Source organism: Dama dama, chromosome 9 (genome assembly GCF_033118175.1).
Source record: "Dama dama isolate Ldn47 chromosome 9, ASM3311817v1, whole genome shotgun sequence".
NCBI classification, from domain to species: Eukaryota; Metazoa; Chordata; class Mammalia; order Artiodactyla; family Cervidae; genus Dama; species Dama dama.
The window spans coordinates 107138100-107155657 of NC_083689.1; the positions used below are offsets into that span (position 1 = coordinate 107138100).

At 41.0% G+C, this 17558-nt stretch overlaps 1 protein-coding gene across 1 annotated transcript in view; it reads right to left on the reverse strand.

Moving 5' to 3' along the window:
• The window catches only part of FBXL17 (F-box and leucine rich repeat protein 17), a 512447-nt gene that overhangs the window by 153134 nt on the left and 341755 nt on the right, over positions 1–17558 (reverse strand). The window lies entirely within an intron of this gene.

Sequence of the window (17558 nt, forward strand, 5' to 3'; positions counted from 1 at the left end):
TTCTTTCCTAAACTCCTCCAATATCTGTCTTGTTATCAGTCTCTTCACTGATCTGTTCTCCGTGCAACTCATCCTGCACACCGCGGCAAGAGTTCTGTTTTGGAAGATAAATTAGATTTTGTCACTTTCCTCCTCAAACACCCTCCAATAACTCCCACCATTGGTAGCATAAAGCTTTAGTGTTAAAGCTCGCCAACTGTCCCTCCGAACTAAGTCTCCACTCTCATCTTAGAACTGTCCACCGCGAGCAAACGCCCCGGGGCCAATCCCGGCGAGCCTGCGCATTGCTCCCCGGCCCGCCTCCCTCCTGTCTGCTGCCAAGCTGCTTCAGTGCGACCCGGGGACCTCCAGGCCTCTGCTGCCTGGATGCCGTCATCCACGCCACCCACCACCCTACAGGGTGCACATCTAGCAGCCTCCCGAGACCACTTTGAGAGGGGATAGGACGAAGAGAAGGGCACTGATGGTTTACCTTTGTGGCCCCAGAGTCTACTGCAGTGACAGACACTTACTAGGGGTTCAATAAATATTTACTGGTTGCAACAATTACGGTGTTTTCATCTACCATCTAAAGCCACACAAGACTCTCATGTTTCTAAAACATCTAACACTTTTCTGTATCCCGACTGTCCCACCACAGCTTGGAATGCTTTTCTTTTTGAAATTTGTTTACTTTTGGGTTCAGTTCTATCAGAACAGTACATGTTTACTGTTTAAAAAAAAAGTTAAATGCTATAACACGCAGTTACATGCTGTACATGTATGTCCTCATTTCTAAACCCTACTTCCTGAAATCAACTACTTCCAACTCCTTAGGTCTTTTTTTTTTTTTTAATTTTTTTCCTTCATTCTTACCTTTCTCAGGCCTTCCTTGTTTTCAAGGAGGACATAAGCAAGAGAAGGCAGGTCCATCTCAAACTTCATACTAACTAAAATGTCTTGCAGAATACTTTACACATAACATACTCAGTAAACACTTGTTGGTTGATTATATTAATGAGTAAGTGAATATTCATGCATTTTGGTGCTTGAGCACAAACTACTCAACAGTCTGAAGCAGAGATGCATTCATATACCACAGTCAGAGTGAAGGAACAAGTTAAAATGCAGTGTCAAGATGTAGTAGGAAGGAGATAATGAAAGGCAAGACTAGGTGGGTGGAAAACAGGAAATCAGGTAATAGAATATGAATGAAATTCAGGTTCAGATAAATTTAGATTTGCCTTCTAGCTGAATAGCCTTGGAGAAGTTACAGAACTTTCCTGGGTCTTAGTTTTCTTATCTATAAAATGGGAATAATGCTCCTTCCCTTCCGGATTTGCTGCAAGTGTATGGTATGCTCTATAAATGGAAGCTGCTTTATGATCACCGGGTATGTATGTGGGAATAATAACAACATCACTATGGCAACCGTGAAGAGGAGGCTGACTTCTGGTTTAATCAGAAACTTCTTATACGCTTGTTGCTGAGGCTTCCCCAGACCAGGGTGGACACAGAAAGCAGCAGGGTGGTGCCTCTTGGTGACAGAAAGTGTGTGGGGAGGACGTGAGGACACTTCCCTTCTAGACACTGTAAAAGGCAGGATTCTACTCACATCTATATGTTCACTATCCTTCTGTTTGATGGTCTTTTCCCCAGAGAGACTACCAGGAAAAATCAAGTCTCTTTTTTTTAATGGCACACTCAGAAGCACAATAACATATTTCAGAAATGACAATGGATATGTGATTACTGCTAAAATTTAATACATGTGCTTGATGGAAAAGTAAATTTCATAACATCCTATACTAATGTAATCCATACACTGAATAAAGACTCTATCTTCAGCTTTCTATTTAGATAAATAAGCCGGAATCTCAAGACAATAAAGTCTCACTAGAGGGTATCCAATAGCAGAACTTTAAATTGCTTTCAGCATCTCCATGACGATTCAGTGCATTAATGATAAGTGATCGGTTAAAAGCATTTAAATCAAACTTATGTTCTTGAAATTTTCCATGAACAAAGACAATATCCATTTAGAAAGATCTCACAAAAATGAGTTTGTTGTAGAAAAAAAAATATATATATAATAAATTATTTTAAAGCACTTGGCTAGTGGATAAGATAATTGAGTAGGTGGAATATAACCTAAGCCCTTGAATCACAAAAGAGTCATAGGTGATGGGTAATGAAAAACATCTGTGCTCACTTACATTTACCATGGAAACATGGAACTATGAAATAGAGGATGCCCATAAGCTGATCTGCAGATGTAAAACCTCAAAGCAACTAACAATATTAGAATGCTGTCCTCACCGCCCTAAATAACCTGAGGGTAAAAGAAGAAAAAGTCTCTTCATATATAGTAGTAGAGAAGTAGTAACAAAGTCTACTTCATATGTAGTAGACTTTGTTAGTTTTGCCATATTTTTATATGTAACAACTGTAACTATTTACTAGCTATGACCCAATTTAGAAAAAAGCCCCAAACAGCAATAAGGACAGTATGTATGGATGTTTTTATAGTTTTAATGAAAGCATGACAAGTGAAAACCAAGTCTCTAAAATGGAAGTAATTTCTAATTAAATGACTTAATCATTACAAATTTTTTTAAGTTAATTATCATTATAATAACAAAAGTAGAATTTAAGTAATCTGAATTTAAATATTTGAGTAAATTAAGAATGTATTTCTTTCTACCTCTTTCGATGAAAGCTCAGAAAAGAAATTAAGTTTCTTGGGATTAGCTCTCTTAAGGTTGGCTTTCCTATGTCCCAGAATGAAAACAAAAACAACTATAAACAAAAAGCTTCCTTTTCGGAATGAAAATTTGACCTTTGGTTAACTTCCTAGATGTGTTCTCCAAAAATGGCACATTCACCACATCACTAGGTAACACTGCTTAGGGCATCACTGGCTCCTGTTGGGAGACAGCACCCGTCTGGTTTAAGAGAGCTCTGAACAGCCTGGTGAGGACACTAACGCTTAGACTCCCCGAGTACACTCATCCTCACAGCCGCACGGGGAACCTTCAGGGATGCCAGATGCTATGCCTGTTGACTGTTTTCAAAGTTATTAGTTCCCGGGGACTTGGCGCTTCTGAGCCAGGGCAGCGCCCACATCCGTTCTACGTGGATCTCATCTCCTTGCACTTGAGCCTTCATCTGTTGGTGGAAGATGTCTGCTGACTGCTGCTGGGGGAGCTGTGGCTTGGGCTGCCGCAGGGCCTCCTACGGAAGACGACCGCCTGTCTCCGCCCTGTGGCAGGCTGAGGTCCCACCCTCCACCCTTGGAGTTAGATTGCGTCAAGCGTATCCTATAAGAGTAAACGTCTCAATGCTGACTTGAACCTAACATGATCTCAGGGCTTCCCTGGTGGCTCAGCGGTAAAAAAAAACCTACCTCCAGTGCAGTAGACGCAGGAGATGCAGGCTCAGTCTCAGCTCAGGAAGAGCCCCTGGAGGAGGGCATGGCAGCCCGCTCCAGTCTTCTCGCCTGGAGAACCCCACGGACGGAGGAGCCTGGTGGGCTACAGTCCACAGGGTCTCGAAGAGTCAGACACGGCTAAAGCGACTCAGCACGCGAGGACAATGCGACCTCATGGTGGGCAAGGCACCTAAATGTTTAACTTTTAGTATTTCTTTTGGTTTTAAGCCCATATGTAACCCAGGGATACTGCTAAAGTCAGGAACAAATTAACTTCAATAACATCTTCATTCCTTCATATTATTGTGGAGGGTTCATTGTAGCTGCTCTGTGATAGACTATAAGGTAAGAAAAAGAGAATACAAGTCGGTGGCTAGGGCAGTTCCCAGTGGCGATACTCGAGGCACATTTTAAGGGTAGAGCTGACCTGGCTTGTTAACGGGTGTTGATGGAAGGCATGAGGAAAAGTGAGGCATCAGGGACACTTAAGTTTTGGCTGGAATAACTACGTAAACTGTTCTTCAGTCTCTAAGTCGTGTCCAACTCTTTGTCATCCCGTGGACTGTAACCCACCAGGCTCCTCTGTCTACGGGATTTCCCAGGTAAGAATGCTGGAGGGGAAACTAAGTGAATAGTGATGCTATCCTGAGACCGAGAAGACCAGCAGTGACAGCCTTCCACTCTGCATTTAGATTAACCCTCTGAAGAGTAAGGACTTACGTGAGCCATGTGGGGAAATGAGGCTTTGAGAACATGATGATAAGGATCCAACGCTATAATCAGAATTACATACTTAATTCCTTTTACAAGAAGCAGGAACGAATAAAGAAGAAAAAGGAGGAAAGGCAAAACACATCTTTAAGTCTGCAAGCACATCATGTGTTAAATTGAAACAACCTCAAAGTTCAACTTCCTTCACTGTTCAAGGAGAAAATCCTTTACTAGGTACTTCGGGATAAAGGATTTGCAACTATATGGTGCTTGAGAAATATGCTATTGCTGTAATTTAACTCACTGTATGTGGGCTTCAAGATGCACAGTGGCATTCCAAACCAACTTTTAAAGAAAATTGCATGGAATTTTCAAGACATCAGGAGCGTTCTTAAAAGTTATGCAGAGAAAACGGATTTTTGATAGTTATGAATTACATTCAGTGCTGCCAGATTGTAGGGAACGCTCTTTTTGCTTCAGCATGGCTAGAATTACTGTTGACAAAGTTTTAATTTAAATTTTTAAGGATTTAAACGGAAGAATATAGGTCACTGGATTTTCAATCCCTGCGTAAGGATGACAGTGGCAGAAAGCAAGCATGTTAGTGAGGGTCCAATTTTGGCCCCGGAGTCCATCTTCTCTGTAGTAGCTGGGAACTGAGTATGTGCTGGCAAGAATAATTTAGCTCTCAGTCAGTCAATCAGTGGACTGAACACACACAGTCAGAGACCTGCCTGGCACAGAGCAGAAACAGCTCGGAAAACACTGAACGCGTTTGTGAGACAGACTCAAGGCCGCACAAATCATATATTACAGTCAAGAGCTGGAAGGGATTCGATCTTGCCTAGCAGGTTGTAGATTTAGATAGATTTGTAATAGTCTGAAAATACACTACACAGCTCCAAAGTCTAATTCTAAAAATTTTCAACTGGTTTCCTGAAGTTGACAAAAAAGAGGTAAATATTTGTAGAGCCCACTGCATGTAAAACAGGTTTTAAAGAGCCTTGAGCTATATCAGGAAACCTTAAGAAATTACAGTAGGTGTCTAATTTAAATGTGGTCTTAAAATAACTAATTTAAAAGTATATGCTATGTAGGCTATTAAAAATAAAAATCATTTTCTCAAATAAAAAGTTAAAAATTCTATTTTTTTTTCATAAATCCAGAGAATAGAATAGGTTTCAGATCCACCTTCTGTTTCACGAAAGATGAAGCATGAGCTGTGAGGAGAGCAGCACAGTTACTGGAAGGCCTTCCCACGTAAGCCGCCTTTCCGTGTGAGCTGTGGGGGACGCCCTTCCCCAGGCCTGTGCCGGGCTTGCGGCCCTACCTGCCCCCAGGGCCCCAGCTCCACAATCAGTGTTTGCTTTCGCAGACTGCCGAATGCGATGGATAACAAGGACACGTGTGGCACATATTCGTGTGCACTCCCTGGATTTGCTCTAACCCCCAAATCGTGTGGAAATAAAAGTTCATGACATACATTTTAGGGGGATATGCATTTATGGAGTAAAGGACTGGCCTTCCTAATAAAACAATCTATAAGCAAGTGAATAATAAATAACGGTGTACTGGTAGGCACCCCAATGAGAGCTCTAACAACAAAGAAGCCACGGATTATGTGCAAATTTCAGCATGCCCGCTAAACTCATATCTCATTCTGCCACTCAGGAAAATGTTATCAAAATCCAAGTGAGGGAAAGTAAGAAATCCTACCGAATCTATTCTAATTAAGAAATTTTTAAAAAGAAAATGGTTTGCAAACCTTGATTGCAAGGTGTGCTGTAATGGCAAAGTTGAAAACGAACGCTTTAGAGGATTTCAGCCAATTTCTTATGTAAACCAGAGCAGAAGGTATGATTCTCATAAAAAGCCAAGTACATTTGCCTCAACATAAAATAGGACTGATTGAATTTCAAACTCTTCATTTATTTTGTAGAGCTGAAATGTTAAGTTCCTTATTGCTGTTCAAAATTGGCTTGAGTCTTATTTATTATGATATATATATATATCATATATTTCATATATATGCTATTTAATATATACATTATTATCAACACACACACACACACACACACACACACACATATATATAAAATACTAGCCCCTCTTTATCTGTGGGGGTACTTTCCAAGACTCCCAGAGGATGCCTGAAAGTTGGATAGCACTGAACCCTATGTATACTATGTTTTTTCCTACACACATGCCTATGATAAAGCTTAATTTATAAGTCAGGCAAAGTAAGAGAATATCCGAACTGTCGGCATCACTGTTCTTGCACCTTTGGGAACTTTATTACGTAAAGTAAGAGCTACGTGAGCACAAGCCTTGCCACTCCAATGATCAACCTGGGAACTGCAAGGACTGGCCTCGGACACAGGAGGAATTCACCCTCCAGGCCGGATGGCGCACGCGGCGGGAGGGTTCAGCAGGCTGCTCAGAAAGGCACACGATGTGAAACTTACAAACTGCTTATTTCCAGAATTTTCTACTTAATATTTTTGGACCACAGTTGACTGTGTGGGTAAATGAAATCATGAATAGGGGTGACTGGCTTCCTAGATGGTGCTAGTGGTAAAGAACCGACCTGCCAAGGAGAAGACGTAAAAGACACGGGTTCAATCCCAGGGTTGGGAAGATCCCCTGGAGAAGGAAATGGCAGCCCACCCCAGTACTCTTGCCTGGAGAATCCCGTGGACAGAGGAGCCTGGTCGGCTACAGTCCATGGGGTCGCAAAGAGTCGGACCAGACTGAAGTAACTTAACACACCCTTCTCATTCAGTTAAAAGCAGCTTTTGGTTACTATAGGACATAAATGATTTAAAATTTCAAACACAGTCTCCCTCCTCAAGGAGGTTCAGAACGTGTCATTCTAGACGGCTTCCTCTCCGCCAGGAGCAGCTCCCTGCATGGCTGTCTCACCCTCATACCCCAGAGGAGCATCTCCGGACTTCAAGCTCCAAACTGGACTTTCCACGGCTGACTTCGGAAAGATTTTCTAACAGAGGGCAGGAAGGGGCTGGATCTTTGAGGGCATTATTATGATTTCAAATCTAAAAGAAGAGAAGAATCCTTCATGAGAGGAAATGAAATATCTTCAAAGCAAAACTGCTTTCTTGGAGAAGCTCCTAGAGCCATATGTGAGGAAAGAGGAGGAAGAAAAAAAAAATCGGAAATTTAACCTAAGAAAGAGAGATGATTAAAAATATATTACAAGTATCAATCAAACAGTGGTTAGCTAGTTTTCTATATCCTTTTTTTCTGCTTCTAAGAATTATTTATTATATAAAAGTATTTTGGCAAGCAAAATTTACATTATATCAGTATGAAGGTAGTTCATTCTAAAGAGCCATAATAGAAATAGAAAAGTACCATAATAGCAAAGTCCATAACTCCCTGAAGACAGAATTCTTTTTTGTTTACCCCTTATTTCTAATTTTTAAAATCTCCTTTCTGTGCCCACACACAGTCATTCTCCACGAAAGACAAGTTGCTTTCAGGCAGTCGGCACGCACTCCAGACAGAAGCACATAGGCTGGAACAGCCACGTCAAATTCAACACAATTGTTTGAAAAGTTGAAAAGTTCAAACTATTTATTTAATGTCATGCAGATAAACCCAAGAAAAGGAATACATTTGACAGGTAAATTCTAATTGACTAAGTCTTAAAAAGCCAAGAGAATGATTTAGGATAAGAGTCAAAATGAATAGTTTAATATTTAAGTTATTAATAAAAGTAAGTTTCACTTAATTAGGAAATTAAATTAACCAAACTACCTTTCTGCCTCAAAGTTCCATTTAATATCTATTCTAAGTAAAATCATAAAGAGAATCTGTTCGATTCTCTTACTCCCAAGGATATGAGAGGCAGGGAATATTAACACTTATTCATGGATGACAAGATCAACACATGGGATTTGATGAGCTTGAGAAGGTTGGCACCATCCATCTCAAGAAGAGTGTCCACTGTGTACCAAGGAAATCCACCAGTTTTCTACTCAAGCGGGTCCCTGACTGACAGATCTAGTTCTCATCTATCCTTTGAAGGAGATGAACCAGAGCAGTGTTTTTCAGATTGCTAGTCATTCTAGTCAGTGGTACAATCACTTTAGTGGACATCCAACAAGCACTTTAAAGGCAAAATGTATTTTTCACTGTAGAACAAGGAAGTTTAAAAGCCCTGAAATGAGATGATGTCACACCTTACGGTTGGAACACTTTTTCTACTTATTTCCAAATGGGTCCAAGAGGTCATATTTTAGCACTTAAATGCAGAACCTCTGAAACAAAATCGGAAGGAAATTCCCAGAGAATTGATGGGGTAGCCAAAATATAAAAATACTTCTGTTTCCCAAGTTCCACTCCTAATTTCTCCGAAAGCAGAAAGTGTGGGCAGAATTACGAGTGCTGGATACAGGGATTCCAGGGGCCACTGCAGGGCTGGCTCCTGATCCCCACAGGCAAGTGACTGTGACAGTGAGGTGAGTCGCACGAATCTCTTGGTCTCCCGGTGCACATAAAAGTTACGATTACACTATACTGTAGTCTATCATGTGTGCGACTGCATTATGTGCTTTTAGAGAAGAATGTACACCATATTTTGATTACTGTATTGCTAAAAAATACTAACCATCATCTGAGCTTTCAGTATGTCATAGCAGTAACATCAAGACCACTAATCACAGATCACAAAGAAATACAGTAATAAAGGAGAAGCCTGAAACTTTCTGAGAGTTACCAAAATGTGAGAGAGAGACACAAAATGAGCAGACGCTGCTGGAGAAGCGGCACCGACGGGCTTGCTCTACAGAGGGTTGCCACAAACGCCCCATGCGTAAAACCGCAGGGTCTAACATGCTAAGCAGAATAAGATCAGGTGTTCCTGTATATGGAACTAGAAGTTTCTAGTGTGTTGAGAATCCCTAAATGAGGATTCTCTAAAACCCAGGGTGGGCTGAACTTGCTGAGTTTATAATGGAAAGGTTGGACTTGTGATGGGAACTAAAATAGGTTTTAGGCTGGAGGAATGAAAGGCAGAAAATACAGCGATGTAAGACTCAGAGGGCAGCACGGACATAGAAGATAAATTTCTTTAAAAAGCCCAATTCATTCAAAGAACCAAAGTTCTTCAGAAAAACGAGTAGGTGCCATAACTCCAGCGTGAAATGCACAAGATGGGCCTCACACACCTTGACATAATGAGTCAGGATGAGAAGGCCAGGGGAGCCAACCCGAAGAAGCGTCTACTGCCAAAGTGAAGGACAATCTGAGTAACAATTACAAGAATAACCGCAAGGGATTGTTGAGATTCTAATGACACTTAAACAAAAGTAACAACTCCTTATTGGTCACTTTGGAGAATACTGGAAACCAAATTAGCATTTTGAAAAATGGTAAACAAAGAGAAAAAAATCATGTGTTATTCCCTCCTCTCCTATATAAATTGAACTCAAGTAAACCAAGAAGTCAATAAAGCAAAGTTGCTCTTAATATAAGGAAATCCTGCTAATAAATGAGAAAGACCTGGTAAGGCTTAATCCTACCAGTGTCCATGGGTATAACAATGTGAGGCTAATTAGTGAACGACAAACAGTAAAATCAATTAGTTTAATGTTTGATTTCTATTTTGTTACAAGTGTTACTATCATTTTCTAGCAGGAAAATTGGGAAAAATTTTTGTTTTATTTTTTCCAAATAAATATCAGATGCCAAGTGTCTTATGTAGGCTAATTACCCAGGAAAGAGGGAAGAAGATTTAGTCAAAAACACAGCCGGGGAGGGTAAAATAACTTAAATTATATTAAAGGGAAGGGGAGACCCTAAGAGGGCCCTTGTGCACCCAGTTCACTGCTGCAGGAGGGGGAGGTGCAGTCCTGGGGCTTTTAGCCCCTTTCTGCTCCTGCTCTCCATGAATCATCTCAGAAGATGAGGAGCACGGATGCTAAAGACCCTGATGCTGGGAAAGCCTGAAGGCAGGAGAAGGGGCCGACAGAGGGTGAGATGGCTGGATGGCATCACCGACTCAATGGGCGTGAGTCTGAGCAAACTCCGGGAGCTGGTGATGGACAGGGAGGCCTGGCGTGCTGCGGTTCACGGGGTTGCAGAGAGTCGGACAGGACTGAGACTGAACTGAAGTGAACCGATGCTGAAGGGCATAAAAGGAGGCAGACGGCAGAGCCATACTGAAGAGACTCCATTTTCACTTCTCAGAGGACATCCTTGGGAGCAGCTCTCCTAAGGGAAGGGAATTAAGACGCACCTGAGATCCCAGGAACCTCTGAGCTCGGGCTTAAGAACCTAAAGAAGAGAATAACTGCTTATGCTTTAGGGAATGGTACAGAACTGTGTGTCTCTAGAAGTAACTGTACTTTAAAAAAACTGCTATGAAATCACGTCACTTAATATTAGCTGAATTGCTTTTAAAGGATCATTTAAATAAAGAAATCATTTCTATAAGAAAAGCTGGGAAATTTAAGAAGTTATCTACACACAATCCAGTAAACAATTTAGAGGGAGAAGATTATAGTTCCAGTTTTGCTCATTAATGAAAACCTACATAGACTCGATTTCCTCATCCATTAAAAAGGAGTAATAATGTTTATGCTTCTTTCATAAGCTTTTGGTAAAAACTTAGAAAGGATGCAAGAAAAAATTTAACTCATGAAGATTATATACAGCTTTGAAATTAAGAATTATTTGTTGAATATATGAATACACACTGAGTCAATGAGAGTCTCTACCTCCTGGCGAAGGAATGTTTAACCACAGAATGCAACTAATGCTCGGTGTCAGCACAACACAATTACAGTGGATAAGCACGTTAAACCTATTAAGTTCTATAACTATATAATTAGATCTCATGGGGTAGTTGCTTTGTGATTTTTTTTTAATACAAAGATGGACGAAACACGGTATTATGAATTTCAGTTACATCATTTAAGCTTTGACAACTGGCACAATCGAACAAAGCTTTCTAGTAATAAATACTCCTAAGCACATCACTGACCTGTGAGTGGTTATCCAAGAGACTGATTTATTATTGAATCTAGGCTGAGCGCCGAAGAATTGATACTTTCGAACTGTGGTGCGGCAGAAGACTCTTGAGAGTCCCTTGGACTGCAAGGAGATCCAACCAGTCCATCCTAAAGGAAATCAGTCCTGGGTGTTCATTGGAAGGACTGATGTTGAAGCTGAGACGCCAATACTTTGGCTACCTGATGGGAAGAACTGACTCATTGGCAAAGACCCTGATGCTGGGAAAGATTGAAGGTGGGAGGAGAAGGGGACGACAGATGAGATGGTTGGATGGTATCACAGACTCAATGGACATGAATTTGAGCAAGCTCCGAGAGACAGTGAAGAACAGGGAAGACTGAAGTGCTGCAGTCCATGGGGTCGCAAAGAGTCGGACACAACTTAGTGGCTGAACAACAACACAATATCATACAGTTACTCACAAACTATGTGAACCTGGGTTTCCACATCTGTAAGCTGGAATACTAACAGTCCACATCCAAAACAGGGTGCGCTAAGGGAATTAAATGAATCCATTTAATCAAATGAATGAAAACATCCAATAAATGTTAGCTATTCTATTGTTATGAAAATTAACATTTCACTTTCATTTGAACTGGGTACTTGATTAGTAGTTAGAACCCAAAGTAGTGTTTCCTTTTATGTATGTTAAGAGAAGTTGTTACCATGGGAATGGTGAATAAGACAGGAAAAGTCGAAATGAAAGTTGGAACTTACTCTGAATTTTCAAGTAGAATATTTTCATAAGGTTTCTTCAAAATTTGCCCGTGTGTGCACGTAGTCACTTTGGATGATTTCTGTTCTTTCTTTAGATTAACCAACGCGTACAAGCTCACCCATTCAGACACCTGTTCATGCTGAGCCTTTCCCAGGACTGCACTTCCTCAAAGGCCCTCCCTTCTCTTATCTGTCCTCCACGCCTCCTCCACCGAAGATGCCAATCTCTGACCACTCTGTCCTCCTGAGTCCCGACATCTCATAGGGCCTTTTTTTTTTAAATCTGACACCATCATGTTAACTCAAAACAGTCTCCCGGCTTATATCTGCTTTCTTTACGTAAAAGTATATACTTCTCACTCATCTCTGTACACTCCACAGCACCCAGCCAGCACACAGGCAATAAACATCTGCTGAATGAAACAAAAATGGAGCCGGCCCAGTACATATCCCAGGATTATAAAGAAATTTAAACATTATGTAGGTCAATTCCTTACCCCAGTGCTTCCAACTTTCCACCCTCTTTTCAAGAGATTATCTCAATTTGAATAACTCTTGTAAGAAAGAGCTCACTACCACTCAAGACATCTGTTTTCAAGAAGTCTTAAACATTAGGAAATTGTTTCTTTTGTGGTAAACTAGAAATCGAGTATTATAGCAGTTACCTTGGTGTTTATTGCAATCCCCTTTAGATTTACTCATTGCTGATATAATACTGATAATAGTCAATAATGACCATATTACAGCACAGTTCAAGGAAAATAAATGCTTAGTCTGAATACTGAAGGGTACTAAGGGTACTAAAGTAGGCACTCTGAAAAAATGACTTTTTATGTGATTTGGGACAAATTTCTTTTATCTATAACAGAACATCATGAGATTAATGTTAAAAAGTTAATTAAAATTAAAATCAAGCTTTCTATATTAGAAATGCTAATAAGTAACTGAGAAAAGGAAAGTGGGAAAGTAAATATTTCAGTTAACAATTAAGTTGTATATGGAAATTTAGTATTTGGCCATAAAAATTAACAAATTAAGTGAAGCAACATTAGTGTATTTGGAGGTATAAGAAAGTTCAGGGCAAGCATAGAAATTGGTCTATTTGTCTTTTAAATGTAAGTTAAAAGATTTCTTAATTAAAAAAACTCTAATACATACAAAGCCAGAGTTGGCCTTTGAATTGGTTATGGGAGACTTTTCTTAAAAGAAATGTCTTAAGAAGTGCTTCTTTTAATTATAATACTTAAAAATTATAATTACCAAATTTTTGGTGAAAAATCATGACCATTACTGAAAAAAAAGAAAAAAGACAATAACACTTGTTAAGTACAAAAGTAGACATACAAATCCAATAGTAAGGAACTCCAGGAATAAAAGAATTACAAGTGAAGAGAAATGCCTTTTAAGATGGACAAACAAGGAGAATTTGCAACAATAGATTTAGCATTTTAGTATTATTTTGTTAGAAACAGTAAAAGCTATCTATATTTAAATGATAGAATGGAGAGAAAATGTGAATAATCAATAGGAAACAATAAGGCATTCTTTTTGACTTGCAAATCTATTTTCTAAAGTTTGTCTCTGTCACTTTACAACTATTAGAGTTACTCCTGCTGACAAAAGGAGCTGAATCTTACCCAGCAATCTTGCAGTAGTTTGAAATACAATTTGAAAATGAAACAAAACATACCAAGAATTTAATTTTAAATGGAACATCACTGTATGTAATGCATACCTAATAATATGAAAAACAAGATGGCGTAAGAAAGGGCCAAACTATCTTTCATGTAAGATTTTCTTCCTTAATCAGCATTGGTTTGACAAGAAAACAAAACAAAACAACAGAAAAAGAAACACCCCTGATAGGAGTGTAACCCAGAAAGCTTGTTGGGATCTCTCTGTTTCTTTGGTGCGCTTATTTTGATCATGTATCCAGGATCTAGTCCGGGTTAACTAATGGCTGAAGAGGTCTGGTACCCCGGAGAAGGTAGCGAACTTCCCGCCTATTAGTCTTTGCATAGCGCTTGAGGGTCAGCACGGCCGAGACAAGGGCTAGAGCCGGCGGGGATGACGGCAGGGGCCCTCCCCGCCGTTCCCCTGGTCCGGGGGAGGGCGGCGCGTTACCGCGTCCCTCCCTCCCGCGGTCGGCAGGCGGCGCTGTGCTCGGGCCCGCACCGAAGCCGCAGGCGTGGGCCCCGGGAGGCGCCTCGGCCCGGGGCCGCGCACAGCCGGCGCCGAGCAGCGTCTGCGCGCAGGGCGGACACACGGCGTCTCCGCCGTGCGGCGGGCCCGCCGAAACGGCATCTCACGCGACAACCGCCGCAACGCGGACCGCCTCGTCTGGGAGGCCGCTGTGGCCAGAGTGACCCAACCGCGTCCGCGGCAGGCCGGGGGTTGGGCTCCCCGCCCCGGAGCAGCACCGGAGCAGCGGCCGAGGGCTGTGCTGGGGCGCGGCAGGGGCCCTGGAGGCCCCAGGCGGCGAGGTCAGAAGTTGAGTGTTTCCAGTCCTCTTTAATTAAAAGGTTATTTGACAACTTGAGACAGGAAGCAAAAAGATATCCCCTAGAGTGCATTTCCAGGGCCCTCAGGAGTGCTCAAGTCAAAGGAAATGTGCTCACAGCCTACAAAGCAGGGTCCTTCTTACAGCTGCGCCCCGACACGGGGTCACACTGGTGACCTTCACTGCCTGGCCGCTAACGGAGAGGAGGCTTTTCTTCACCCATCTCATTTATTAGACCACAGGGTCTCCGCCTTACTGCCTAAGACTGGCTCTGACCTCCGCAGGCATGAATGATACACGCTGACTTCTCCTGTTCCCTTTAATCCTAAGGACATACCTTTCTGAAGGAGGAGAATTTTTCAACAGGAAAGTATTTGAAGGCAAGCGGAAAGGCAGGTTGGAAATTCTTCATTGACAAATTATTATAAGAACAAAAAAGCATAAGGGGAGCCAAATAATCCAAACAAAAATGAAGGAAATCCAGAGAAAAGAGAGGGATGAAACCTGATAGGGATAACCTAAGATAAAGATTTTCAACTTTTTCCTGCATCTTTCTATTTACTTCCTACAAAGAACAATATGGTTTAGGGAGCTTAGGTGTGGAAGCCAGTTAGGCATGCGTAGACTAATAAAGGTCAAACTTACAAAGAACAATTCCCACAAACAGAAAGCCACCCTTGGAGGAGGGAGAGGCCTGATTCTTCTTCAGAAAAACAGAGAGTTCTTGCAATTCTAGAGTTAGAAGAACTGCTGTCATTGAGTATCCACTATGCCACCAGGCAAAATACAGATGTTTCATATGCATTTTCACCACCTTTTATGGTCTGCATTATCAGGTGCTTAACAGATGACAAAATTAAAAGGTTAAGTAACTTGGTCCAGATCATAAAAAAAAAAAAAAAAAAAGATGAGACAAATTCTAACCTAACTCTCTGACACCTTAGTTTGAATTTTTTTCCTGTGATAACAGCCCATAACATTTATTTGTTTAGTGACAGAAGAGTGACAATATTATTTTGTCTTTAGGGAGCAATTACCCAAGACTGTATTTTCCTTTCAGCTGTGCCTGAATTATTGATTTGTTTATAATTGTTATCCTTTACCATAAAGATCTATGTTCAATCTGGGGAATAAGAAGCCTATTAGAATGATACTTTTCTCCACAACAAGTATATCATATATCAATTAAAATGAACATAACTGCCTACCAGCCTGGCCAGGTGTCGCTAAGTACTACAACAGCACATCCAACACCTGTGAGAATCTCGACAAAAATTACAAACGATAAGCCAGGCGAGCTGCTGTTTCTGAACTGATGCGGCCTGCAGAGAACTTCAGACATCTCAGGATACTGTAACGGGAGCATGTACAAACACCAAGGAAAAAGGAGCTGAGGAGGAGACTGGCTGGAGTATGTGCAAAGCTGCAGGAAGCAGAATTAGGATCGTCTTTTGAAGGGTGAAATTCCCTGGTATCAGGTACATAGAATTTTACTATTTCTAAGTAGCTTCAAAAAAAATCCTACAGAATATATATTCCGTTAAAGAAGGAAAATAGCATCTGCTTTTCTTTCTTAAAATTTATAATTAACACAGGGCAAAGGATCACACCCTCCCATAGTAGAGCAGTTACTTCCAAAAACATGCTGTTTCTCTGGTTACAATGAATAATCTTTTCTGCTGTCGTTCTGACAAAAACTGTTCATGTGTTATTGGCAGGGTACAAGGAGGAAGGGAGGTGAGCTGAGTGTTCAGTAATTTTTTAAAATTTTACAATCAAGTAGCAATTACAGCACAATCGCATAAACTATCGACCTTTACCCTTCTACCTCAACTGTGCCCCAACATTTTGAAGAACAGAACGGATGCACAGAGGTTTTCACCACAAATCCCAGGGAGAAGGAAGGGAGACGAGCTGGGCAGAGGACTGGAGAGCTGGAGGGTATGAAAAAACCATGATAATTTCTCCATGGAGGGAGGCAATCCTCAAAATTTTAACTTCTAGTTTCTCTTGAGTAGACTAGGTCAGTGGTTCTCAATTTTGGCTGACACTGACATCATCCAGGCACGTTTTATTGCCTGGGCACCACCTCCCGGAAATTTTGAAATCCCTGTGTAAGATTCAAGCATCAGAATGGTTTACAACTTCCCCAGGTGATCCTAACCTGCAGAGAGGGTTGAGAACAGCTGACCTAAATAATTCAGAGATACGAATAAACACAAACCACATGGGCAAAGTATTAACATAGTTTTCACCTCACCAGGAGAAAAAAACAAAACCTAAGATCTCAAAACACCAGAACAAGAGAATATCAGTGAACAACAGCAATAAGCAATAACAATACATAATAGCAACAACAACAAAGGCCTCTTCCAAGACCTTCCTTCCCAGGAAAGAAAAGGAGGTAGAAGAATTGTGGGTGAATCTTTCCTGTGTCCCTCTCCTGCAGGAAAGCAAGTTTGCTCAGCAGTGCATACTGCGCTCTCACTAGACCAGGAACACACGGGACCACGAAGTCAGTTTACACGTGAGGAAATGGCCTCAGAGATGTGAGGGAACTTCCCGAAGGCCCAAGCAGAAAGACTGAACTCGATTCCCTATCTGTCCCAGGTCCAAAGCGTTTCCTCTTTTCCATGACTTCTGGAACATTTCCTTGCACTGGGTAACTTACTGGTGCTGCCACAGAGTGTGATTTTAGGAACAGTTTTCATTGCGGGACTTGAAGGGCCCATTCTAAAGAACTTAGTCCACAGTCTTCCTGGCAATTAATAAGATTGGAGAAGCAGGTAGAGGACTAATGGTAAAGGATTTTGAATGCCAAGCAAAGTGTTTGGAATGAATGAATGTACTAGTTAATTACCAAATCTACAGGTTTTGAGGATCTGCCCGGTTTGGGGCAGAGAGAGCACTCTAAGGTCTAGACAAAAGGGAGGCATTGAGGGCTTTAGAGTTACTGTATCTTACAGGCAATCTAATATGCCAAACCAGAAAGCAAACTACATGCAAAAAAGAAAACATCAAAACACTCCTTTCTCATGGTATAATTACGAAAAAGACAACAACCCAGAAACATTATGGATAAATCCATGTAAGAAATTTACCAATCTCAAAAAATAAACTCTGAAAAGAAATTAGGGTTATCTTTAAGCCAATCCTTTATGTTATTTTTTATTTTTTGTTATAGCT